Raw genomic sequence first — 26755 nt, 5'->3', positions numbered from 1 at the left:
TACCTCAGCACCTCACCAGCACCACCACAGCATCAAATGAAGTGACAGAGACAAGACACCGCCCACAACCCTCCAGATGGCTGGTGTGCCAGTGTCAGCCATATTTTCTAAATCAAAGGGTTTGGCAACAGCACCCAAGGAGGGTCCGGCTGGAGAGCTGGGGCAAGAGAGCGACAGCCCTGCCTGACGTTCACCCCTTTCCACCCACAGTGGCAAAGCAGGGACTACCACTCCAAGAACCTGCTTCCCAGGGACAGAAATAGTCTGGGAGGGTGGGGTGCGGGGGCTGGGGCTGCCACATGCTGCTTTTCCATGGGCATTCTGGGTAAGAATAATAATGAGGCTATTAATAACTTCTTACCTCTGTATAAGTCTTAAAGACCTTTCTCTAGATGTTTTTACCGCCTGCACACCCATGATCTCATTTGATTTTCAAGTCAACTCTGTGAATCTGTGGGGTCATCACCCCCATCTGATAGATGAGGAAACTGAGGCATGGGGAAAGGATAGTCATGTGATAATCAGTCATACATGTGGCTGAACAGGGACCAGAACCCAGATCTCTCTGGGTCATCTCTTCAATTGTCCCACTGGAATAGGGTTCCAAAAAGACAGGGTTTTCTCCTGAGCTATACTGAAGGTACCTTTAAGGTGAACACATCTGGATGTAATTCAAAGTCCCCCAAGACCTTTGTCCCCAGGTCAATAAGTCAAGCCTGATCTACCCCGGACTTCTCTATCTATGCTCTGTGCCAAGTCCCAGAGACAGCCAGCAACAAAACAGTTCTTGGCATTAAGGAGTTCACAGTTTGATGAAAAGAGAGACAAACCCTTGGGCCATCTTAGTACCACAGGGTTTATTTATTACGCACAGGGCATTGTGGAGCACAGAAGAGGAGCCCTGAGTCAGCCTGCGGGTAGCAGAGAGGGCTTCCTGAAGCAGGTGATGCTCCCACCAGCTCCTTAGCCAAAGTTACTCTCTCTGATTGTGTTCTTCTCCTAAATACCAACCCATACCCATCCTCACTCCACTCCTCCCTGCCTATAACGCCAGCCTCTGGCCTCTTTCAAGGACTGGTACAACCAAGCAGCAGTCTCTAGTCTGCCCTGACCCTGTAAGCCAGATGAACCTGCCCTGTAGCCCAGGTTCTGCCACAATCACACTCCACTCACTGCTGGAAATGGACAGGATATGGGTTCTGGGCTCAGCTCCACCTTGGACTTGCCTCTCATTCAGCCACAGAAACTGTAGATCCTAGGATGTGGCAGGTTACCCAATCCACCACCTGCCCACTCCCAGCTCGGTCTATGCAGGAATCATCCTGGATGTGCAAAATCCTAACCTACTTTAAAAAATCTGCTGATCAGACTCCACATTGCTCTAGCTAATTCCTGGCATTTAACGTTTTTCTGTCTCCAACCTGGATCTGTCATTTCTGTCATTATGAAAACTGATCCTGTTATTATTTGGTCCATGGAGAAGACAGGGCTGTTGGTCATATTTCTCAAGGCAAGAGGCCTCTGCAGACTTAAAAACAGTAATCAAATCACCACTCAGGTTTCTCCATCTGTGGTAGATGAATTTCACGTACTCCCCACATTAATTTATGGCTTTGCTCTTACTTCCTTCAGGCCTCTCCCCACCTCCTTTGGTTGAGGAATCCAAGACTGGACAAAGAGTAGCCCAGATGTGCTGATCTAAATCGATGGGAGTGGGAAGAGAACAGGGACCATGGGATTTTCTGTAGGGTTGGCAGGTAGAGTGCGGGGGTGCAGGGAGTGTGGGAGATGAGGTTGGCAGAAGACAGATGATATTCAAAGCAGGGATCCCCAGCAGAGACCTGAGGTGCAGCAACCCTAAGGAATGGGTAGATAGGTGAAGAGAAGTGTGTGAATACAACCAAGGAGGGGCCAAAAGGTAAAGGGAATCAGGACCTTATGATATCATAGGAGCCAAAAAAGCAAGTGTGAAGAAGCAGAGCTCAACACTGTGCAATGTTTCAGAGACTTCCTAAGATAAGGGCTGAGGAGAAGCCATTAGATTTCAAACTAAGGGCGTCACTGGGGACTCAGTAAGAACAGTCTGAGTGAAGAGGTAAGAGCACAATGTGGACACAGCCAATATGCTGTGAACTGGTCTGGCAGTGAGGTGGGGTGTGGTAGCCAGCCTCCAGGATGGCCCCCAGCGACTCTACCTCCTGGTAGTTTCACCCTTGTCAGTCCCCTTCCAGGGTGGTCTGTGGGACCAATAGAATATAGCAGAAGTGATAGAATGTCACTTCCTAGAGTATAAAACACTCTGTAGCTTCGTAGCTTCCTTTTCAGCAGCTTCCTCTCAGAGCACTCCCTTTGGGGACTCTAGCTGCCTTGTCATGAGGAGTGGAAGCCACCAGCCATCAGCCATATGACTGAAGCATGGTGGAAGCAGATCCTCTAGCCCAGGTCAGACCTTCAGATAATTGTTGCCCCATCTTGACTATGGCCTCATGAGAAACGCACACCATCTTGCTTAGCTGATCCCATTCCTGACCCTCAGAAACTGTGAGAGATGATAAAGGTTTATTACTTGATGTTTGTTGTTTTAAGCTTTCAAATGTTAGGGGAAATTTCTTGCATGTGCAATAGATAATTAATACAGAAATTGAAATAAGGGTATAGGGTTAGGGGAGAGGATTTTTTTGTTTTGTTTTGTTTTTAAAGAGTGAATCCCAAACATGTTCAAATGCTAATGAGAAGCCAGTAGAGAGGAGGAAATATAAGTGAAGGGAGAAATGCATGGAAAAATCAATCAAAGGAGGTTTTCAAGGAGGTGGTCAGGGAGAAGGTCCAAAGCACTTGAAGGGATTAGCCTATTCTTAGGAGAGACAGCTGGACCCCTATCTCTTCTATTGTGACCAGAGAGCCGAAAAAGAAAAGGATGAAATGTGTTTGATGGCAAGCTGTTGACAGGATTTCTGCCAAATGACTCTTACTTTCTCCTAAAGTTATCTGTGGAGAATGTGGGGGGTGGGGAATGCTGGGAAAGGTGGTATCTTGAGAATGGAGAAGGTCTGAAATAGCTGATGCCGGGCTCTAGAGAGAGAGCAGACAAAGGCAGGGAAGAAAATTCTGGACCACTTTGAAGGCACCCTTGTGGTGGAGGCTATGATTGTATAGTCCCCTCAGGCTGCAGCTGTGTGATTTTTATTCCCCCACAACACCCAGTATCCTAGATAGATGTGCAGAGAAGGTGAATAATTGAATTAACTTTGGACTGGGGCTTTGCCAAAAGGGTGTCATGAAAAAATAAGGGGGCAATGGAGGTGAGGCTGTTAGAAGAAATAGAATAGGGACTCCAGGCTGGAGGGATACATGGAAGGGGTTGATATAGGGAGAAAATTAAAAGCCAAGGAATCAGAGAAGCAATGATATCACAGGACAGTTGCAGGAAAGGCTGTGGAGAACACAAAGGGAATGGGGTTGTGGCCCGTAGGACACTGGGATTCAACATTACAGAGGTAGGAGCATCTCTAAGACGACTAGATTCAGGAGGTGGCTCTGGAGTCGGGGGGGGGGGGGGGGGGGGGGGAGGCTACAATGGAAAAACCAAGCTGTCAAGGAGGTGGTCCATGTAAATGTGATGTCATCCCAGATGATGATGACAATCTGACTTGTCCCCAGAGAAAGGAGAGCAATGTCTTCCATGAATGAGGTGGGACCATGAGAGCATCAAAGAAGAGCCAAGCAAGTAGCAGGAAGCTACTGGGGCTGGTTTGCAGGAGAGAGGGTGGTGTTTATTGGTTTGTTGAACTCAGGCCACCATCTCATCTCCTGAGCCCAAGCGCTGAGGGAGAACGGTAGTTTCCACCTAAGATGGCCCAACAGGAAGCTGTGCCCCTTAGGGAAGAGTCACAGTGCATCAGGCCAGAGAGCTGAGGGAGAGGGAGAACCCAGGGGTCCAGGGGAAATTTTGGAGGAATAACAGCTATGGGAGGTCAGAAGGGGAAGCTCAGAGTGCAATGGGGCTAAAAGTAATGAAGAGCCTAGCTGGCAGAAGGAGCTATATATCCTGGGGCCTGGTAGCTTTGCCTGGCTGTAGTTTTCAGAGGAATCTACCCATGCAGTGAGCTATTGGGGATGGGGGAACTGGAGCCTTTCTGAAGAGGTCAGCGACAACCCTGATAGTTCTTCATACTTCTGAGAGAGCCCTGATCCATGTGCACAGACTGGCCTCATGACTCAGCCCATGTAGGAATGAGCAGTGGCCTTTGATGGCTGGAGGTGAAGAGTTAGCTGAGGCCTGGATAATTACACTAGCTCCCTGGAAGGCGCTACATGGTCACACTCAGGCTCCAGGACAGAGTCAGGCCCTGTGGCCTGAGGATCCCATGTGTGGTTTGGTTTGGGAGGTGATCTGTTTGGCCTGAGGTTATCAGAGAGTAAGAACAAATCCTTGCTAGGCTCTCAGGCTTAGACCCCATGTCCAAAAACTCATTCATGGGACACATCATGCATTTCCTTAGATGGCCCCATTTCCTGCTGGTTTCTGGCCATCAGCCTTCTTGCCAACACTCCAACCCTGAGAACTCCCTCACCAAGTCCCCTTCCCTGTGGAGACACCCCAGCTGGGAAAACTTTTCTGCTCTCAGAGCTCCACCCTGACTGTTCCAGATAACTTCCCCACCCCGCATGCCACTCCATCTTCCAAGATGCTGCCTATGCCACATGCACACTTCCACACTGCCCACTTGGTCCGACCATCAGGTAAGGTGGAACAGGTGTACTCCCCAGTACCAAGGCAAGTGGATAAAATGGGCAGAGCTGTCTGGGCTCCGATTTCTGAGTCTGGGCCTCCTTACCCATAGACTGGGGCTAATCATATCTGCTTACCTACTTCAGGGCAGGCATGTGAACATCAATGAGATGATGTATGTGTAAAATTTTTTGTTAACAGAACTGTTCAAAAGTGCCCATTTAATCATTTTCTGGGCACCAAGGAGAGCCACCATTATGACTTTCTGGTTTCCCAATAGTAACTGGCATCCACTAGCACTTTCTAATGTACAAAGCACGTCCACAAACACACTGAAATGCAAGCATATTTGAAAGTGCCTAACATGGAGCCAAACATACAAAATACACTCAGCAAATGATAGCTGGTGTTTTCTTGCTTGGCCACCACAGTTGCATGTCATAAATGAGAGGACTGAGGCTTAGAGAGGGTAATGGGCCTGCCCAAAACTCCCGGAATTAGTTCTAACACTGAGTCTCCTGGTTCCAAATCTTGGGCCCTTAAGCAGCATCCCTGAAGGAGACCGTAGCCCTATTTCCTTAAAGACCACATTGCTTTGGTCCTCTTTTCTGCCCCATTCTATAGGACAACCCTGATAAGGAACCTACAGAGAACCCAAATCCAGGAATGAGGGAGTAGGAAGATGTGAAAGGAAGAAAATAAACACTGCAGCTGAAGACAGCCAGAGAAGGAACTGTGACCAGTGAGGCAGAGAGCTGATGGATGACAATGTCTCTGGAGGAGGAAAGACAGGGTCCAAAGGATGGAGAGAGCATGCCAGAGGCCCAGGAAAGGGCTGGGAGAGCAGTTCTTGGTGAATCAGGCGTGCAAAGAGCTCTGTGTTCCTTCTCAGTACAGGGTATTGATAGTTTATTGACCCAAGGCATGGGAGAGGGTGGCTAGGGAGAACTCCACTTGGGGCTGGCTGGGGGCAGGGGGAAGGCAAGGGCTATGGGCAAGGGTGAGAAGGGAGGCTCTGCAGAGAAAGGTGGGGGAAAGCCAATGTGAAAGGGGGAGGGGTGGAGGAGGGAAGCGGGGATGACTCCTTTTGGAACAGCAAAGGGCACTGACCCAATACCCAGCCTGGTGACCTGAGGTCACCTGGGATCTTTCAGACAACTAGGAATGACCAGCCACTCTGCACTGACCTCCACGTGCCACATATCTCTGAAGGCCTTGGACTCCTTGGCCCTACTCACAAGCCCACGCTAGCCCTAGATACTTAGCATGCGTCGGGCAACATCCAGACGATTGCAACAAAATTAGCCAATTTCCAAAACCCATTAAATACGCCTCCTGATAGCATCTCTCTCAGGGTCATTTTCAAAAGCGTGAAATGCCTGGAGAGGCTTCACAGTGACTAGTTCTGGGCCATCCTCCTTCCTCGGCCTGATTTCATGGACTAAGTGGTGGTTGGTGGTGGCTCATGTAGGGCATAGCCTTGGCTCCTGGAATCCTACGACCAGGACTCTCAGTGCCTCCCGGGGGAGTCTAATTGCACTCACCCAGCCCTGACTGATGAATACTGCAGTGTACCAGCTGCCGGACTGTGAGTTCCAGCTCTAACTCAGCAGGAAATTGATGGCCTGACCCCCAGCCCCCACCCCCAAGCTCCAGTGACCCTTCTTAGAAGATGGAAGCAAAATGAATATATAACTGACGGGAAAGGAAATGGAATCAAGAAAAGCATAGAGTTGAAAAGGCTATTCTAAATTACCTAGTCTACCTCCCTCACTTTATGTGTAAGAAACCTGAGACCCAGAAAGGGGATGTGACTGTCCAGTTTCACACAGCTAGTCAGCAGCAGAGCCAGGACAAGAAGCCAGGCCTCTAACTCTGAGGTTTCTGCTGTCCCCATGGCTCAGTCTGGTGAAGGGTGCTGGGGTTGGATAAGGTATATCCATCAGACTTCTAGAACTTCTAGACTTCAGTGGAACCAAAGTCTAACAATGTGGGTCCAAATCCTGATCTTGTCTCTTAATAGCTGTGTAAGCTTGGCAAATTGTTTAACCTTGTTTCTTGCAATTTCCTCATCTATATAATGGGGAAATGGTATCTTCTACATCAAATTTTGCGATCATACAAGAAGATGGCATTTGCCTGGCCCATGATAGTTGCTAAAATTTTCTTTTCCCACACCACTCTCACCCTCCTTTCTCCTCTGTGCATAAAAAAATTCTACCTTTTACATGATTATAAATTCCCTGAGGGAAAGGATCGCTTTATTCATCGCTGTAATCTTAATGTCTGGCACATAGTAGGGCCTCAAGAGGATTCTGTCCCTTGTCTCTGGGGCTATCGCTGGAATTTTCTCATCAGGAATTTTCTCAGGCAGGGCAGAGAAGGAAGAGAAAAGGGGACATGGGCTGTATTGTAGAGTAAGAGGCAGCCACGCCTCCTCTCTCGACATCTGAAATCAGTGACACTGGCAGTGACCGACATCTGGGGAGCTGCTCCCTGCTAGGGTGGGGTTGGGGCAACAAGGTCATCTACTGAAAGGAGTCACATCCTCTTCCTAAAGAAAAGCACCAGAGAGCAGCTCCGTTCAGCCACTGATAGACTGCACTGAGGGAGAACTGCACGCAGGGAAGGGAACCAAGAAAAGAGCTCAGCACTTCTGATAAAGATTGAGAAAGGAAGGGCGTTGGGAGTTGGAGATGTAGAGAAGGGATGAGAAGCTAAAGCAGGAAGTCTTAGAAGCCAGGTCAGACTGGGAGAAAAGGAGGGTACCAGTATTTTCTGCTTCAGTAGGGCACCAGCCCCAGATGGGAAGTCAAGCAAGGTGAGCTGTGCCAGACTCCAGGGCAAGTGCAGGAACAGAGAAGGTGTTCCTGGCCAGCCTAGCCTCCTCTCTGACTCTTTCATCTTAGGCAGAGCACAAAGAATAGCAAGAATGGACAGCTCCGAGTAGGGATGGGGGCAGGAAAATGTGACATGAAAATGTGACGTGAAGCTGCAGCTGGGCAATCCTTGGGCTCGGTCTAGCCAGTAGCTCACAGCCCAGTTGCACATTACAATCATCTAGGGGACCTTTCAATGAATACGGATGCTCAGGCCCCATCCCCCAGAGATCCTGATAGAATTGGCCTGGAATAGGCCTCAGATATTGGAATTTTGAAAAAGCTCCCTGGGGGATTCTAATGTGGAACCAGGGCTAAGAGAGGATACGAGGGACAGATGGATCATTTGTGTCTCTCTCTCCCTGGTATGGCCATCCGTAGGGAACCACAAGAATGGGTGGGAGTGTGTCACCGTGCACAGCTCCAAGATTCCTAATTAGAGAACAGGGGAGATTGATCGACAGTTACGTGGCTCTGCCCCTCACTTGCTGTGGGCCCTTGGGCAGGTGACTTCGTTGCCCAGGCATCATCTAGTTATTTTTATTGAAGAATAATTGACAAACAATATTGCATTAGTTTCAGATGTACAACATACTGATTTGATATCTACATACATTACAAAACCGTCACCACACACAAGTCTAGTTACTATTTGTAACTGTTACTTGTTACAATATTATTGACTGTATTCCCCATTCTGTGCATTATATCCCCATGTTTTATTTATTTTATAATTGGAAGATGATTGTGCCTCTTAATCCCCTCCACCTGGATTTCATCCATCCCCCCCACCTTCCTCCACTCTGAAAGCCACCCATTTGTTAGGTATCATCTATTTAAGGAGAGAGTGAACTAGGGAGAGGATGATCTGTAAATACCTTGGACCACTCTTGGGCTCTGATTCTAATAATGATCTACCTCATGGGAACTACTTTGCTTCCCTTTCTTGTCTCCACCCCTCCAAGTTGGTAGATGAGTCTCAGAGAGATGGAGAGGCTTGCCCGCTCTGCTCCCTGCTTTTCCATTCCTCACATCACAGAGGGAGGATTCTTCATTTGACCCCGCTTGACCTACCACCTCTCATTCCCCTCCTCCCCAAACACTTGTTTCCTTCTCTCCCTACTTGAAGAGTGGAAGAAGTGGGTAATAGATGGTCAGAGTCCTCCAGAGAAAAAGAACAGGAGGGTATGTATATATTAACAATTATTTTTTTTTAATTGGCTCATGGTGAGTGTGTCTCACTCACTGGGTGGTTTGGTTGGTTAAGCGTCCAACTTGGGCTCAGGTGATGATCTCACGGTTTGTGAGTCTGAGCCCCTCATGGGGCTCTGTACTACAGCTCAGAGCCTGGAGTCTGCTTCAGATTCTGTGTCTCCCTCTCTTTCTCTCTCTCTGCCCCTCCCCTGCTCATGATCCCTCTCTCTCAAAAATAAATAAACATTTTTAAAAAATTGGCTCATGGGGTAACTGGGTGGCTCACTTGGTTAAGCCTCCAATTCTTAATTTTAGCTCATGTTTACAAGGTCGAGCCCTGCATCAGGCTCTGTGCTGACTGCTGACAGCACAGAGCCTTCTTGGAATTCTCTCCCTGTCTCTCTCTCTCTCTGCCCCTCCACTGCTCTTACTCTCTCAAAATAAAGAAATAAACTTTAAAAATAAATAAAAGTGGGGCTCCTGGTAGCTCAGTTGGTTAAGGGTCTGACTTTGGCTCAGGTCATGATCTTGCAGTTTGTGAGTTCAAGCCTACGTCAGGCTCTGGGCTGACAGCCCAGGGCCTGGAGCCTGCTTCAGATTCTGTCTCTCTCTCTGTCTCTCTCTGTCTCTCTCTGCCCCTCCCCTTCTCATGCTCTTCTGTCTCTCAAAAATAAAGAAAAAATTTTTAAGGAAAATCTTACGGTTTTTTTATTAGACTTTTTAATATGATTAATATGATGAATTACACTGATGGATTTTTTAAAGTAAAATCAACTTTGCATTACTAGGATAAGCTCTACTTGGCCATCATGTATCATCCTGCTTACGTACTATTAGATTTGATTTGCTAAAATTTTGTTTAGAATTTATCTGTATTCATGGGGGATATTGGTCTTTGGTTTTCTTTTCTTATAATGTCTTTGTCTGATTTTGTTATCAGGATAATGCTGGTCTTATAAAATGAATAGGTAAATGCTTCCTTCTCTTCTATGTTCTGAAAGAGTCTATGTACAATAAGTATTGTTTCTTCACTAAATGTTTGATAAAATTTACCAGTGAAGCTGTCTGGGCCTGGAGTTTTCTTTGTGACAAGGTTTTTAACCACAAATTCAATTTCTCTAATAGATATAGGAATATTCATGTTATACATTTTTCTCATGTTAGCTTTGGTACTTGTGTCTTTTAAAGAAATTGTCCATTTCATGTAAATTGTCAAATTTATCGGCATAATATTATTCATAATATTTCCTTGCTATCCTTTGCTATGTAGTGATGTTATCTTTTACATTCCTAATGTTGGTAACTTGTGTCTTTCCTCTTTTTTCCCGGTCTGGCCAGAGGTTTATCAATTTTATTGGTGTTCTCAAAGAACCAGCATTTGGTTTCATTGATTTTCTCTCTTGTTTTGTTGTTTTCTATTTTAGTGATTTTTGTTCTAATCCTTATTGTTTCCTTTCTTCTGCTTATTTTGACTTAATCTGCCTTCTTTTTCTAGGTGGAAGCTGAGGTCATCATTTTGAGATCTTTGTTCATTTCTAATTTGGATGATTATTGCTATAAATTTTCTTCTAAGTATTGCTTTAGTGGCATTCCACAGATTTTGATACGTTGTGTTGTCATTTTTATTCAGTTCAAAATATTTTCTAATTTTGGATTATTTAGAAATGTATTATTTTTGACTCATGGATTATTTAGAAGTGTGCTGTTTAGTTTTCAAACATTTAATGATTTTCCAGAGATATTTCTGTTGTTGATTTCCAATATTGTACTCCATAATAATTCTATTATGGTCAGAAAATGTACTTTATTTTTTTTAATATTCCATTATTTTGAGAGAGGAGAAGTGCAAAGAGAGAGGGAGAGAGAGATTCCCAAGCAGGCCCCACACTGTCAGCACAGAGCCTGATGCATGGCTCAATCCTACCAACCATGAGATCATGACCCGACTGGAGATAAAGTCAGATGCTGAACCAACTGAGCCACACAGGCTCCCCTCCTTTATTTAAATAAAAGTAATTAAAACTAATTAATTAATGGCATATAACTGGGTTGCTTTTTAACCTAGTTTGAGAATCTTTTATGGTAGCATTTAATCCATTTATATTTGTTGTAATTGCAATAAACAATATTTGGATTAATTTCTAGATTGTAATTTGCACACTCCATTTGTCTCATCCTTTCTATCTATCCCTCCCCTGTTTCTTGACTTCTTTTGCATTATTTGACTTTTTTTTTCACTCCATTTGTTTCCGGTACTAGTTTGGAAGATATGTTCTCTATCATTATTCTTTTAATTATTATCTTAGAAAACTTCCACATGCTTAAATGATTGAAATCTATGAAAAATTAATATTTTTCCCTCTTCTCAAACCATACAACAGCCTTGGAACACTTAGGCTTTGTCTCCTGAGTCCTGCAATTCTGCAAAATCTCAAAACTTAAGTTTACTAAGAAGAGAAGACATCCTCAGAGTGATAGCCAGCTTCAGGAGTCTGCTTAATTATTTGAGTTCCTTCTTTCACTCTGTAGATTCTTTACTTTCTTGCCAGATCATTGATGGCTTAAAATTATTATACCCAAAAGTTTTAGTTGTTTCCAGTAACTGGCTTTTCTAGTGTATCTAGACGTTCATGTTTCCAGAAATGAAATCTCTCTGAGCCTTAATTTTCTTGTACATTAAATGGGGATGATAATACCAATTACTGTATAGAGTTGTTTTAAGGAATAAATAAAAATATATAATCAAGCAGATAATATAGTATTCATAAAATAGTTTGAGTTAGTATATTTATGTGTGTGCGCGCACACACACACACACACACAGGACACCAGCTTGTTCTCTGGACAGGCTCATTTTTGTGCAGGCCTTGGAATAAATGTTCTTCTTTCCTCTCTGACTAATTAAAGAATATCCCATCACTGCAACCTAAAACTGTTATTTGCAACTACTGAATGAATGATTATTTGGAAATTGTTTTGTAGTCAAAACAAAATAAAGAAACAAGTTGGTTTCTGAGGCCAATAGATCTCCTGGTTTCCTCCCTCCCTCCCTCATTTCTTTCTTTCTTTCTTTCTTTCTTTCTTTCTTTCTTTCTTTCTTTCTTTCTTTCTTTCTTTCTTTCTTTCCCTTTCTTTCCTTCTTTCTTTCCTTCTTTCTTTCTTTCACATTATTAGAACAGCCTCATTTTTCTCATTTACTGATCTTAAAATGAGTAAAAATTGAACTTATAAATTCCTTCTAATAAATTCTGTTTTATCTGTTTGATTTAATAGAGCCTCAATAAGCAATTGATAAATTATATAGGGCTCTAAATGGTATAGGAGTTGATAGAAGTCAGTGAATTGAAGTAGCTCATGAAAGCTTTGTGGATTTTGACTGACATATGCTGAAGGAGAGATGCCATAGAAGTTTGGACTTTCATAGGGAAATCATCCCTCCTTACCCCTCACCCCTAACCATAGTTACTAATTTTGTCTGACCCTGACCCTGGGATCTTGTGACTCCTAAAGAAAGTAGCTTTAATTTCTTCCCTTCCAGCTATCCTCTAGGTCTCCTTTTCAAGAGGGTTGAGTCCACTTTGTAGTTCTAGAATGTAAGTTTCACTAATGTCACGTGGAAACACTAAAATCAAACACCTCGGTCTTTCAAAGAAGTCATATCTTTTCTTTTCACTCTTAAGGGCTCAAGGCAAACATCTCCTTCCCAGGAAAACCTTACCTGAAATTCATGATCACAACAGATCCCTGTGTTATAGATTCTTATAACACCATTTTGCAAATCTTAGCCACACTTGTCACAGTTGCAATTTTGTATTTCTTAGTTTAGATTGTGTCATTGTCTGTGTTCCATGCTAGACAGTAAGTCCATCTGTTATTTCTCATCATTGATTCCAGTACCTAGCATAGCGTCTGACTCACAGTGAACCCTCAACAAATATGTGCAGAATGAGGCATCAAAAAGCGTAAGTGTTACTTTTAAGATAAGTACTATTATTAACTCCATATTTACATAATAAGGAAACTGAGGCTCAGACAGGTTAAGTAATATGCCTAACTAAGAAGTGGCTGAGTCAAAATTTGAACCTGCCTTTCTGATCCAGAACCTGCAATGCTTAAACAGCACTCTGCTTCCCCAAGTGGACCAAACACCAAAACCAGGCTAACCAGAAGCTTTCTAAGGACATAAGTTCCCTGTAGCCACATCTGTTTAATCCTGGAAATCAAAACCAGAATCCTGGATATCATAGCAGGATCCTGGAATCCTAAAGCTGAATGGGACTTAGAAATCCTCTGGTGAGAAGAAGCAATCTGTCCAAGGTCATTCAGCAAGATGGTGGTAGATTTAGGGTTAGAAGCTAAAACTCCAAACTGAGTGCTTTAAATGCTGAATTCCATATACATACTCTCGACAGGAATTTAGTATCCAAGGTCCAAGGTTCAATCTGCCTTAAATCGTGAACTTCAAACTTTTTACTATGGTCAATTCATGATAGAAGAAAGGGGAGTGGAGAGCAAGAGATCCCTGGACCTACCTATTCTCACTTTCTAGGATAAAAGAATTCATAACTATCAGTTAGGGGCTATCCTACAGGCAAATATTTTTTGCCTATACATTTTTCTAGCATTAGGAATGTGGCTCCTTTTTTTTTTCTTTTTTCTTTAAAGTAGGCTCTACATCCAATGTGAGGCTTGAACTCATGACTCTGAGATAAGAGTCACATGCTCTGCTGACCAAGCCAGCCAGGAGCCCAGAATGTGGCTGCCGCAGATTTGAACTATGTACATAACTTGTTCTGTCCCAGGGCCTGTACTAAACCACTAAACTCATTAACTGTATTTCTCTTCTAGGATATACAAATCCACAAGAAGGTACCATGATTAAACCCACTCTACAGATTTAAAAAATTGAGGCTTAGAGAGAATGATACTTTATCCAAAGTTGCAGAGTTTATGTGGGACAGAGCATTTTGAATTCAAAATGCTCTAGGTCTAGGCTCTTAATCACTATAGTAAGCTCCTTCAAAAACAAGCAGTGATGCATATATGTCTTAAAGTCTAGTAACTGGAAATCCATTCCTTTCACCACTGTTTGCCTAGTATATTTATCATTTTATTTTATTTTATTTTATTTTTTAATGTTTTTATGTTATTTCTGAGAGAGAGAGAGAGACAGTGGGATCAGGGGAGGGTCAGAGAGAGAAGGAGACACAGAAACTGAAACAAGCTCCAGGTTCTGAGCTAGCTGTCAGTACAGACCCCGACGCAGGACTCAAACCCATGAACTGTGAGATCATGACCTGAGCCAAAGTCAGACATTTAACTGACTGAGCCACCCAGGTACCCCTTATCATTTTTTTAAAAAACTAGTTTAATATGGGGTGCCTGACTGCATGCAACTCTTGATCTTGAGGTTGTAAGTTCAAGCCCCATCTTGGGTGTAGAGATTATTTTTAAAAATAAAATAAAATATTTCTTAAAGAAAGAAACAGCAGGTATGAGGAGGGCACTTGGGGGGTCTAGTTTAATAACAATAAACATGAGGTATTCTGTATGTTCAGATATAGAAAGATACACCCTCCCCCACTCACACTCTGTGTCTCTCCCTCTCATAGCACCTGGGTGGCTCAGTCACTTAAGCTTCTGACTTCAGCTCAGGTCTGATCTCATTGTTCATGAGTTTGAGCCCTGCATCAGGTCCTGCGCTGACAGACAGCTCAGAGCCTGGAACCTGCTTCAGATTCTGTGTCTCCCTTTCCCTCTGTCCCTTCCCTGCTCACACTCTGTCTTTCTCTTTCTCAAAAATAAAAATTTTAAGAAAAGATATAGAAAGATACATTTTTTTAATTTACTTTAAGTAACCTCCACACCCAACATGGAGCTCAAGCTCACAACCTGGAGATTAACAGTTGCACACGCTACTGACTGAACCAGCAGGCACACCTGGAAAGATTTTTTTAAATTTATGTTATGTTTATTTATTTTTGAGAGAGAGAGAAACAGAGCATGAGTGGGGGAGGGGCAGAGAGAAAGGGAGACACAGAATCCGAAGTAGGCTCCAGGCTCTGAGCTGTCAGCACAGAGACCTACGTGGGGCTCGAACCCATAAACCATGAGATCATGATCTGAACCGAAGTTAGATGCTTAGCCGACTGAGCCAGCCAAGCACCCGTGGAAAGATATATTATTAAGGCAAAAAAAAAAAAAATGCCATGGTAAACTATGTATGATCTCCTATGTACTAAAAAGTACATATATACTTCTAGAAGGATACACAGTAAACCATAATTTCTTGGGAGTGGGCCTGGGGAGAACATAGCCAAGAGCAGCCTTTTATACTTTACTCCCTCACCCCAAGAACAATTATTTTTTGTATAATTTTTTAAAACTTGAAACATACTGTTAATGTAAACGTAAGTCATTTCCCAGGATAGTTAACTAAAATCCTACCACAAACTGGGGCCCCTGGTTGGCTCAGTCAGTTGAGTGTCTGACTCTTGATTTCGGTTCAGATTATGATCTCACGGTTCATGGGTTTGAGCCCCACGTCAGGCTCTGTGCTGATGGTGTAGAGCCTGCTTGGGATTCTCTCTCTCTGCCCCTACCCAGCTCATGCTCTCCCTCTCTCAAAAATAAATAACTAAACTTAAAGAAAAAAAAAAACACCCTACCACAAGTGGAACTGATTCAATACTAGCAGCAATTTAATCCCCTTGTTCACACTCAAGCCAATGCCTATGATAATGAAGACAAAGGAAAAGAGGTAAAGTAATGCAGTCACAGCAAAATTTGGTGGTAAGGGCTCAATCCTTGATTCCACCATTTACCAGCCTTTGATTTCAGGGGGGCTATTTAAACTTTATGAGCTCCAGTTTCCTCATCTGTGAAATGGGGACAATCCTGCCTCACAGGATAGTGGTAAGGAGAGGAGAGAGAATGCATATCAAGTAGTTGTACGAAGCTTAGCAGGCAGCACACAGTCCACAGGGCTAATAACCGTTATTATGTACTGATGACAAAATATTCTCCCCCCGTCACGGGAATGCCAACTATGCTCACGCTTATGTGATAGGAGATGTGAACTTGCCCAGAAGCAAGGGGTAGTCAGGCTTGTGGGTAGAAAAAAAGGCGAATGGCCTCTTCCCCCACGCCTCCATCTGTATGCCATCTACAAGGCTTCCAGGATGTCCAGCTATATACTTTCAGAGTTATCAGCTATTTTTCCTGAAGAGAAGCTTATACTTGTGCATCTTTGGTCGGTGGGGGGGGGGGGGGGGGGGGGGGGGGGGTGTCTGAGGACTCATGGTTCAAGCTGCCTCTCTTTGGTTTAGTTTCATTCTTCATCCATCCCCTGCCTGCAACCATCAGTCAGGAAATTTACAAGCTTAGAAAGTTTGATCAACCCTAGGAAATTTGGCAGGTCTGTTTGGTCTGAGGTGGAATCCATGGGCTGGTACTGCTGTGGGACCGCAATCCCTTAACCAAAATTTTGGATCCTAAACACTTTAGGACCAGAAGCTTTTTTGTAAGACTAATGTGAATGAACTCATTTGGAGGAAGACCCTGACTTGCCATGAGGTTACTTAACATCTTTATTGATCATATTTGGGATGACTAGTCACACATTTTTTCTGAGGAAATATCAATGTGCTTGATTATGTGGTGCTGCCCTGGACCTCACTAAGGGTTTTACATAATATACCATAGACACATTATATTACGTTGTTAAAAAGATGAAAAATTCAGAATTCTGAAAAACATCTGACCCCAGGGATTTCAGATAATACATTGTAGACCTGTATTTCCAAACAGGCTCTCAAATCTTCTTTGTCCACAGCCTAGCCGCTTCCTGTCATTCATCTGCTGGGTCATCTATGGGGGCAGAAGAGCCTGGCTAAGACTCAGATGCCTCAGGGCCCAGTGGGAACTCAGAACCATGGACTGCCGCACATCCTAATGTTGCTGCCAAACAAATTTGCTAACCTCGTAGACTCAGTTTTCCTTAGTATGGAGAGAGATTGGCACAATGCAGCTTGCCTGAGAAATGCGACCATTTTTTCTAACAGTAAAACAGAAGGTATGGGGTTGGGGGGCAGTTGATGTGGTCTGGGTAGAGAAAATAAATGTGTTCCTTATCTTTTTCCTCCAGCTGGCTCCAGGCTCTCCTCCTCTGACAGTATTAAAAGCCTGGCAGGTACTTTGAATGTTTGTTTCTATCAAGTTTTCCTTGCCTTTCTAATCTGCAAATGTTTCTAGCTGTTTTCCTTTCCTGAGTGTTCTGTGTTGCCTAGCCACCGGATTTTCCCAACTGCACCTGCCCAGCAACAAGGTGACTAGGCAGAGACTATGCTAGGAGTGGACAGAAAGTTCCTGGTGGACTTTGCCAAGCCCTGTCATTCTAATAAAAGGAAAGTGAATAAGCCACATGTTCCCACTGATACTCATGCTCGGATTATCATTAGGTCCTTTAGGAGAAAAGGAGGGGAACAGTGAGGTGGCTTCCATTACTGCTAAGTGAAGTCATGTCTAGCTTCAATGAAATTGAGACCACTGTGACTAAAATACAATGCCTCAAATGGTAACATAAAGTCACACTAGGTTAGAGCTGCAAGGGACGTTAGAGCTTATATGCTGGAGACAGCAGAAGCAGAATGGCTGCTTTTCCTTATTCAACACGTATTTATTAAGTGTCTGCTGTGTCAGACACAAACTAGGTACAGGGATGGAAAATACAGCCCCATCCTCTTCCTCGAAGCTTAGAGTTAGAGATGGGAGTGAGAGACAGGTAAGATTTAAAAGTACGGTTGGTGTGTTGGGTGCTGCGGTAGAGGGAAATACAAGATATAGGAAGCCAGTAGAGAGGAATCTAATCCAGGAGCAGAAGAAAAGACATCCAAGGAGGAAACACCTGAGTTGGGCAGGTGGGTGCAGTAGGAGATTTCAAAGAAGCAAAACAGTATATGTGAAGGCAGACCACACTGAGAGATCTCAGACTTCTCATCTTGTTGTATTTGAATGCACTTGATCTTATTCCAAAGCTAAAATAGGGGCACCTGGGTTAAGTCAGTTAAGCATCCGACTTCAGCTCAGGTCATGATCTCACGGTTCATGGGTTCAGGCCCCGCATCAGGCTCTGTGCTGACAGCTAGCTCAGAGCCTGGAGCCTGTCTTCGGATTCTGTCTCTCCCTCTCTCTCTGACCCTCCCCCGATCACACTGTCTCAATCTCTCTCTCTCAAAAATAAATAAAACATTTAAAAAAATTTAGAAACCAAAGGTAAAATAATCGTGTCTCTGATGACCAGGCCCATGTCTTATATTTCTGTGTATCCCCAGAACATACTCTGTTCCCTGTCTATAGTTAGTGCTCGACCAGTGGTTATCAGCGATAACGGGTTTAAGGCCCCACATCAGAACTATAGCCATGCAAATGATTTCATGGTAGAAACCGGAATGTCACAGCAGAAACTGGGACACACTCCCTCCACTTCTAATACTTTCTAGGCTGCCCCCAAGGAGGAACTTAGGCCTGAAGACTCCAGCAAACTGCAGAAACTGAAGTTGCTCCTAACTTCCCATGGCTGACAGTTCCTCACGATGGTGTGTGGCCCAGCACTCATGTTCTTGAGAAGATTTAGTCTGAGCCCCAGCACATCATCAATCAGCCCACTGATACCGGGAGAATTCCATGGCCCCTCTGAGCTGTACCTTTTCTACTCAGAAAACAAGGGCTGGCTCCTGGGTTACCTGCCTCAGGGGCATCTTATAAGGGTAAATGAAGGGTAGGGTCATTTGAAAACAGACAAAAACTATCACTCATAAGGGATTGTCTACTGGAAGAAATCAGAAAGCCCAATCTCCCCCGCCAACCAGGTTTTGGCCTTGGCCAGCTCCTTTCTCTCTCTGGGCCTCACTTCTTTCCCTGTGGCAGATTCTAGATGACAGCCACAGATCTCGCATCGTTCCATGGTTTTTATCCTGTTCTTTATACCTTAATTTACAAACTGGAAGCCTTAGGCAGCCTTTGCAAACTGTGTTCTGGGTGCTAATCCCGGGTTTATGCCATGATGCCCGTCCATGGGTACCAAAGCTCCCAACATTGATTGAATGGTTGCAACAGGGATAGGTCTAATTGTCCCTGGAAAATTGCAGCGGCTACAGTGCAGATAGGTCCTTCTTGGCTAGGGCCTTGGGGACTGGGGAACAGCCAGGCGACTAGAAGAGATTCAAGCTGCAAGCCCAGGAAAAGGCTTCCCCGAGGTGGAAGCATCATTTCATTGTAGAAAATGGTTTCTGTAACACTGGGACAGTGCACTGAAGTTTAGCGGGAACGCTGGTGGGTCAAGAGAATTTATATCTCTTACCAGGTTGCTGTGTGTGTGTCTGTATCTGTCTGTCTGCCCCCACTAAGCTCTTTCACCCCTCCCAGCTCCCCAGCCCTTCTCTGGGCTCCTGCTTTCTTTGATCTCTTCCCCTTTTGCCCCCAAGCTGTCTCCCCCACCTCCGTCTTCTCTCCTACCATTGTGAGTCCCGCTCTCTGCATCCTTCCTGCTGTTCTCTTCTTCGCCTTCCTTTTTTCTATGAGGATCACTAGAGCTTCAGTCCGCCCAGCTGTAAGGGGAACATAACCCTTTAGAAATGTGACCTCATTTACTATAATTCTCCCACTGTGCAAGCCAGGGGTAGAGGTCACCACCCCCCACCAACCCTACCATTGTTCCTGCTGCCAGTGCTGAGATTAAAAGAGATGAGTCTTCGAAAGGCACCCAACAGACCAATCATTTCTTCAGTAAATACTTATTTTTATGTAAGTTTTAAAATAATTTTAAGGTAATGCATGTATATTGCAGAGAATTTAGGAAGTACAGGAAAAAGGGGGAAATATTTAAATGAACCATAGTTGCCTCTATCCAGAGATAACCCTTAAAAGAATCTTACTTTAATTCATCCTAGGATGTTTTTCTGGACTCTACTGCATATTTGTGGTTATACTGCATGTATAATTTTGTAGCCTGCTTTTTTTACTTCATATTATAACATAAGCATTTCCCTCATGGTATTTTTAAAGAGTTAACAATAATTATTTAAATTTGCCCAGTTTTTTAGACATTTATATGTGTTCCAAATTTCCTGCAATGATAATTATACTGTAATGGGCAGTTTTATGTACAAAGCTTATACAGTCAGTATGGTGTAGTGTTGATAAGTGAGGCTTTGGAGCCTGGCTACCTTGATTAGAATCTGGGCTTTACCCTTCGAGGGTTGGGTATGTTTGGGTTTCACCTCTGTACAGTAGGATAATAGTACCTTCCTCCTGCTGTTGCTGTTTAAATTAAATAAGATGATTCATCTAAAGCAGTTAGAACAGTCTTGACATGTAGTAGTTACACAATAAATATTACCTGTTAGTATTGCCTTAGGATAGATTACCAACATTGGATTTACTTTGGCCCTTGATACATAGTGTCAAATTGCTTTCCAAAAAAAAAAAAAACAACAACAAACCTGTATTGACAAACCATCCATGATTTGAACTCTAGCCTGACTGATGCCAAGACTCACACTCTTTCTACTATCCCTTCTACAGTCCCTTTTCAGGCAAGTGCTAGGAATCCCTCCAGTAATCATTCTCTTAAGGCAGAAGAAATGGATTAGCATTAAGACTATAGTGGGGCACCTGGGTGGCTCAGTGCGTTAAGCGTCCGACTTCGGCTCAGGTCATGATCTCACAGTTTGTGGGATCGAGTCCTGCGTCGGGCTCTATGCTGGCAGCTGGCTCAGCCTGGAGCCTGTTTCAGATTCAGTGTCTCCCTCTCTCTCTGATCCTCCCCTCCTCATGCTTTCTCTATCTCTGTCTCAAAGATAAATGTTTAAAAAATCATTAAAAAAAAAAGACTTTAGAAAGCATCTTGCACAATGCCGGGCACTTATTAAATTATTTGAGAATGAATCCGAATTATATTATAGAGCGAATGCTTCTTTCATATATTTAATAGATGATCATTGAGATAATGCACAGAAAGCTCTTAGCCCAGTTCCTGACACATGGCAGGCACTTAGATCATCTGTTATCTGTGTATCCGTCCATCCGCCCATCCAGCTCTCTCTCTGTCATCTACCGTACTTCCCTCTTGCTAGCTCTCCAGTGCCCAACCTGGCACAGTGTGCCTTCACCACCTTCACTCTTAGCATTCTCATTGACACAGCAGAACCCTGCCAGTTTAATGGAGTCAGTGCCCAAGGTCTGTGCTGGAATAGCAGGCTTGGGAGCTGAAGGAAGAGGATTGAATATCGAGATGTGCATGACAGATGGGGCACAGGCTGTAATGGAACCAAATGTGGGCTCACTGTGAGGCAAGGCCTTATGTGGAAGCCCCAAGTGTACAGGGAGTGTGGGGGACCAGGGATCAAGAAGCTGGTAACTGCAAGTAACTTTGAGGACCTATCTCTTGTCCCTTTCACACACACACACACACACACACACACACACACACACTCACACCTTCCAGAGCAGGAGAAAAGAAGGGATCTTGGGAGGGGTGTTCTGGGAGAGAAAAACAGCAGGCTGAGTGTTTCATGTCCCCCTGGAATTTGTCATTTTCGTTTTTGCTGGCACACCCTGCCAGCCCCTAAGGCTGTATTACCACTGCTCCTTCCTCCCCCACCCATTCACCCTTGGGTCTCCTTAACCAGCTGAGTCAGGCCATGACACTCAAAAGGAACATCAGAAGAATTAAGGAAGAACAAAAGGGAGGTAAACGAAGAAAGCACATGAAAACCTCAGCCTCAGAGTTTGGCAAATGTTGGGAGCCATTCTGAGCCCACTAGTCGAGAAAACTCCTGGTGAGGTTAAAGCAAGTTTGCACAGTCTCTTGCCAATCAGATGACGACCAATATCCACCCCCACTCAATTATTTCTGCTTGAGCACCGACCCCTAAGGCACCTTGTTGATCAATATGAGGAGTGACTTGTACTCTTACTCTGGCCCTGGTATGATGATTGCACCTTGTGAAGAAACTTATTGTGGGAACTTCTTCTTTCGATTATGGGAACAGACATAGTGTCTCCAGCAGGTCCTGTTTCCTTCCATACTTTCCCTCGAGCTATGAACAGTCTAATGACCCTTACTCATAAAAGACTGATCTTTACATGTACAATCCTGTTTCTACCATTGCGTTAGTCCAAGATATTCATACAGCTCAGCATATAAATCAGCTAACCAAAAATGTCTCTCATGCCCTAGCTATTCAAGAAATCATAAAACTAGACACAAAGGTAAATGCACTCGAAGAGGCTATTCTATGTATTGGAAATGAGCTAAACTCTTTAAAGGTATGTTTGGTTCTCTGGTGCTATAAAGAATATAACTGGAAAATCAAGTCTTGCCCAGAGACAAAGAGCCTAATTTAGAGAAAAGGAACAGATAAGGGCAGAAGATTAAGTTACCTCATACACCTTTGCTAACTGGTGATGTATAGCAGCCCCTTCTCTAAGGCCTACATTGCACAAACACCTTCCCTTACCCTGGCAACTGTGATGAGGATGGATAAGAGTATCTACAAACCTATGACTTAATCTTAGTGTTATTAAAGTGTGAACACGCTGTTATTTTCTTAATTACTCAACCTCACTATAATTGGGGCAGCTCTGCAAGAAGACTTCTATAAAACCTGTTTCTGTACATTTTCCAGAAATATCTTATCCCAGAGAACTATCCATTGTAAAACTTCCTTTTTCTGATGCCATGTTAACATTTGACCTATAAATAAAGACACCAAAACCGACAGGACAGAGATGCCTGTCTGGTGATCAGAGAGAATCTCAGGGCTCTCTCACTCCCTCTCTTGCCAACACCGTCCATCCTCAGGGACCCCTGGACCTGCTGGAGCCGGCCTCCGGCAGGCAAGTATAAGCTCCTGACCCAGCAGCCAATTTGGGGCCTTGTGCCATTCCAATTCCACCGGAGGGGAAGGGACATTCAGAGAGGTTCTTTTTACAATTTGAGGTTGTTTCCTCAGGTTTCTTTTTCTGCTCCCTCATGAAATGTCCCAATCCCTTGGGCAATAAGGGGGTAAGCAGGGTTGCTGGTGAAGAGAATAGAGAGGACCCAGTTTTGGCAGCAGGGACAGAAATGGCTTCAAATCTTGCCTGTATTTGCTGGATGTATGCATCGGCACATTAATTTAACTTCCATGAGCCTTGATTAAAAACAACCTAATTGAATTGTTTTGAGGATTAAAAGGTAAGTGTTTGACACAGAGTAGGCATCCAGAATGGGTTTCTCCTGCTTATTCTGAGCTGAAGAATATAAAAGTACTCCAGCTTCTCTAGGAAGGTGTTCTTCATAGCCCTTTTCCCTTCCAGCTCTCTGCCCTCCCTAAACCCTGATCTGGGGAGGAGTGAAGGGTCATTTTTGTCATCCATACATTGGACACAGAGACACATGCAGCAGGGAGCCCTGGCAAGAATTTGGGACCCACTCTTTACTGTCTCAGTTCAGGGTGAAGGCAGAGAAGGCCTCCCCATGAGGTCTTCACCTTACCTGGTTGACTGTAGCTTCAAGGACAGAAATAAGGCAGAATCGTGCATCAGTCTCCTTTCTTCTTCCTTTGGCTCAGTACTGATCTCTGACTTTTTTCCCCAGGTTGGAAGTTACTTAACTTCTCTGGGACTCCTTTTCCTCATCTGTCGCCTGGGAAGGAGACACATTTATACGAGTCAAATGAGATTAAGAGCTGAGCAAATGCTTCAAAAAGTATAGAGGAAGGCAGATAGAAAGCACTCTTAGTCTTCCATTCATTTTCATTTTCATTATTGCGTCGGAGGAAAGACCTGGTGTGGCTGCCACTGCTGATAAATCTCACCCCCCAGCCCCTCCCCCCCCCCGGCACATATGCAGTCACACATCCTGCTCTGGGAAAGTGGGAAAGTGCCAGCAGTGCAGGTCCCTCTGCCAGTGAGCAAGCGCTCACATGCCCCCAAGGCAGCCTGTGGATGCCAGATTTGATGTTGATGGAGTTCTGAGCTGTGCAGTCTGTGGTTGCCGTGTTCTGCCTCCTCATGCTCTGGCTTTGCCTCTCAAAGCGGCAGCAACAACCATGCTCCCAGGCTTGAGTGAACCAGTGCTCAGTAGGAAAGCAAGAAGTTGGACAGGACTGGTGCTGAGAACTCTCCTGGCTTCTTTCCCTGCATGAATTGGTGTGCTGCTAAAAAAATTGCCTCATCTTAAGTTTTGCAGTCTCCTATGGAGAGAAGTGGATAGCTGTGGGACTTCCAAAGCTGCCCAAAGAAGTTTGAGAGACAGACCACTACAGACCTCATTGTTGGAGGGGTGGGGGTCTGCCTCTAACAAAAGGGCCTGACGCAGAAGCAGTGAGGATCTCCAGGGTTCTCTCTCCAGTACAGAGTCAAGAATTCATTCCCACTACCCGCTTATACCCAGAAATGAACCCCTTCTTGGAGTCATGTCATTCTGGAGCCATGTCCACGGGGTAGGATTCAGCTGCTGGGCAGTCCAAAGGTCCACTTGACCCTGTACTCTATACCAGCCTGTCTCCTTCCCACCCCATTACCCAGGGCTTTGTAGGTCCCAGCTATGTGACCTTGACCACGAGTTTTGACTCAGAGGCACTGAGCCCACTGGGCTGGGAGTAAGACTCACCTTCCTTTTTATGGGGAGAGTCCTTCTACTGTGTGGCCTATTGATGTAGCGAATGAAGAAGATATCCCCACACTTGGTGCTGATTTACATCCCCTAGGGAATGCTGTGAGCAAATCAACCCCTTGTATAAAGAGCTAAGAGTTTGTGCATGAAAGAGCTTATGAAGAAAAATCCTCAGGTGGAGAGAAATTAGCAACCAGAGCTAGTACCAACATAAACAGAGTCCACTGTGTCAGATTCTGCTTGGGGAATATCAGAGAGATGGGAGCAAAACAAGACATAAAGGCATTTCCTCCCAAGCTTTCACCCAATGCCTTACTCCTTCCCTTCTCTACAGACCTTGCTTTAGTTTCAGCTAGGACACCTGCTCTCTCCTCCAGGAAGACTTTCAGGGTTCCTCTGTCCCACTGAGCTCTCCCAGCCCAAGCCTGGGCCGTTCTCTCTTCTACTAAGACAATCAAGGTAAGATGGGAGACTTTTTTGGCTTAAGAAAATTTCAGAGAGGGGCGCCTGGGTGGCTCAGTCAGTTAAGCATCCAAGTTTAGCTCAGGTAATGATCTCACAGTCATGAGTTCGAGCCCCACATGGGGGCTCTCTGCTGTCAGTACAGAGACCACTATGGATCTTCAGTCTCCCTCTCTCTCTGCCTCTCCCTCATAGGCATGTGCGCGCTCTCTCTCTCTCTCTCAAAAATAAATATTTTTTTAAAATAGAAATAAATTAAAAATTAAAAAAAGAAAAATATCTAGGAACTAAAGGGAGAATAAAATTGAAAGTGTAAAGGCCTAGAAACTGAGGAGTTTATGGCAGTCAGCAGCATTACCAAGGGTAATCAAAGTTTCCTTCCCTCCCAATGCCTAATTGTAGATAACATCAGATACCCAGCAACAGGAGGCCCCAATGTTACCCTTGGTGCCTCTCCCCTTTTCTTACAACCAATGTCTCCTCTCTGTTCTCTCCCAGAAGCATCTCAAACCCATCCTCTGTTCCCCATCCCTCTGACTCTGCCTTGTTCAAGTTCTCACTGTCTCTTTCCCGGACTCTGCTGTAGCTTCCTCGCCAGTCCTCCAGCCTCATCTCTCCTCTCCAGCCTTTCTTTCCAGAATTTCCTCCTCTCCTGGCCTTCCTGGTGAATGTCTCATTGTTTAATGAAACTCAGCTCAAATGTCACCTCCTCCAGGAAGCCTGCTGGGACTTCTTCAGGCAAGGCTAATTGTTTCCTTCTCTGTGTACTTTTCACTTACCCCGTGATAATATTTATTTCAATGTTTTGGAATTGCTGGTTAACATGTTTACCTACCTCATCATCCTTCATGGCAGCTCCTTCAAGAACCCAGACTATGGTTTATACTTCATATTCTCAGGGTCTAGCAGAGAAGCAGACCTTCATTACATAGCAGGACATGCCTGATGGAGAAAAGAGGGAGGAAGGAAAGAAGGGAGTGGAACGTGGAATGGAAATTTTGCATAGTTGTTGATTCTACAGTTCCTGAACCACCCCTTAGATCTTGTGAGGGAAATTCCCTAAAAGAAACACTCACCACTGCATTAGCCCGTGTTCTCTGTCACAAATTTCGCATGGTGCTGATTGCCCCTACAGTGTCTTCAAAGCTGCTGAGGAGGCTCAGAATCCTGGGGAAGCGAAAGTCCATGGAGATTAGGCTATGCCAATTCATGATGAAAACCAGACCAGAACCCAGGTCTTTTGGTGCCCAGGCCAGGGTCCTTGACACAACATCAGGGGCCGCTCCACAAGTTTTCCCTCCAGGCAACAGCATATAATTATCAACATTAGTATTTGGAATTTATATCCAGCTTTTGCTTCACTGGCTTTTTTATTATCCTTTTGATTAGTAATTCGGTATGCAGCCTAGGCATGGAGCAAAGCCAGGGTAGGGAGGGAAGGAGCAGAGAGGAGTCAAGGCCAAGTAGGGGGCCATGGGGCCCTGTGAGATGAAGGCCAGGGGAGAGCAAAAGTGCAAGAGGGTGCATAGACTCAAGGGACAGTGCCTTGGGTGTGGGAGGGGGGAGAGAGGAGAAATGCCTGTGCAGATGCTCTATGGGCCCCAGATGAGTGGTCCAAGAACCTTCCTAGTCTCAGGGCCTCCACTCTAATAGGGCAGGGGCAAGAAGAACAAGAATATATTTAGCACCCAATCAGTTAAACACCACTATCAGCCCAGCCCTGAGACACAGCACAAGGTTTAGGGAGTTCTCTGTCCAGTAGAGAGGAGACCCAAACTCCATGACAGGGACTCCTGGCTCCTACAGTGCATGCTGGGAACTAAAGTG

The 26755-nt window shown here is 44.6% G+C and overlaps 1 protein-coding gene across 2 annotated transcripts in view; it reads left to right on the top strand.

The window, feature by feature from the left end:
• The first annotated feature begins 2390 nt into the window (after positions 1-2390).
• Positions 2391-26755, top strand: part of SYNDIG1L (synapse differentiation inducing 1 like) — a 45134-nt gene continuing 20769 nt past the window's right edge. For both annotated transcript variants that reach the window (XM_039232202.1, XM_039232201.1), the window contains exon 1: positions 2391-2442. The gene's annotated coding sequence lies outside the window, so the exon portion shown is untranslated. The remainder of the gene's footprint in view (positions 2443-26755) is intronic.

This window comes from Hyaena hyaena, unplaced genomic scaffold (genome assembly GCF_003009895.1).
Source record: "Hyaena hyaena isolate Hyena2069 unplaced genomic scaffold, ASM300989v1 scaffold_65, whole genome shotgun sequence".
NCBI lineage: Eukaryota > Metazoa > Chordata > Mammalia > Carnivora > Hyaenidae > Hyaena > Hyaena hyaena.
Note: the sequence above shows the minus strand (reverse complement) of the source record. Positions and strands in the feature narration are given on the sequence as shown.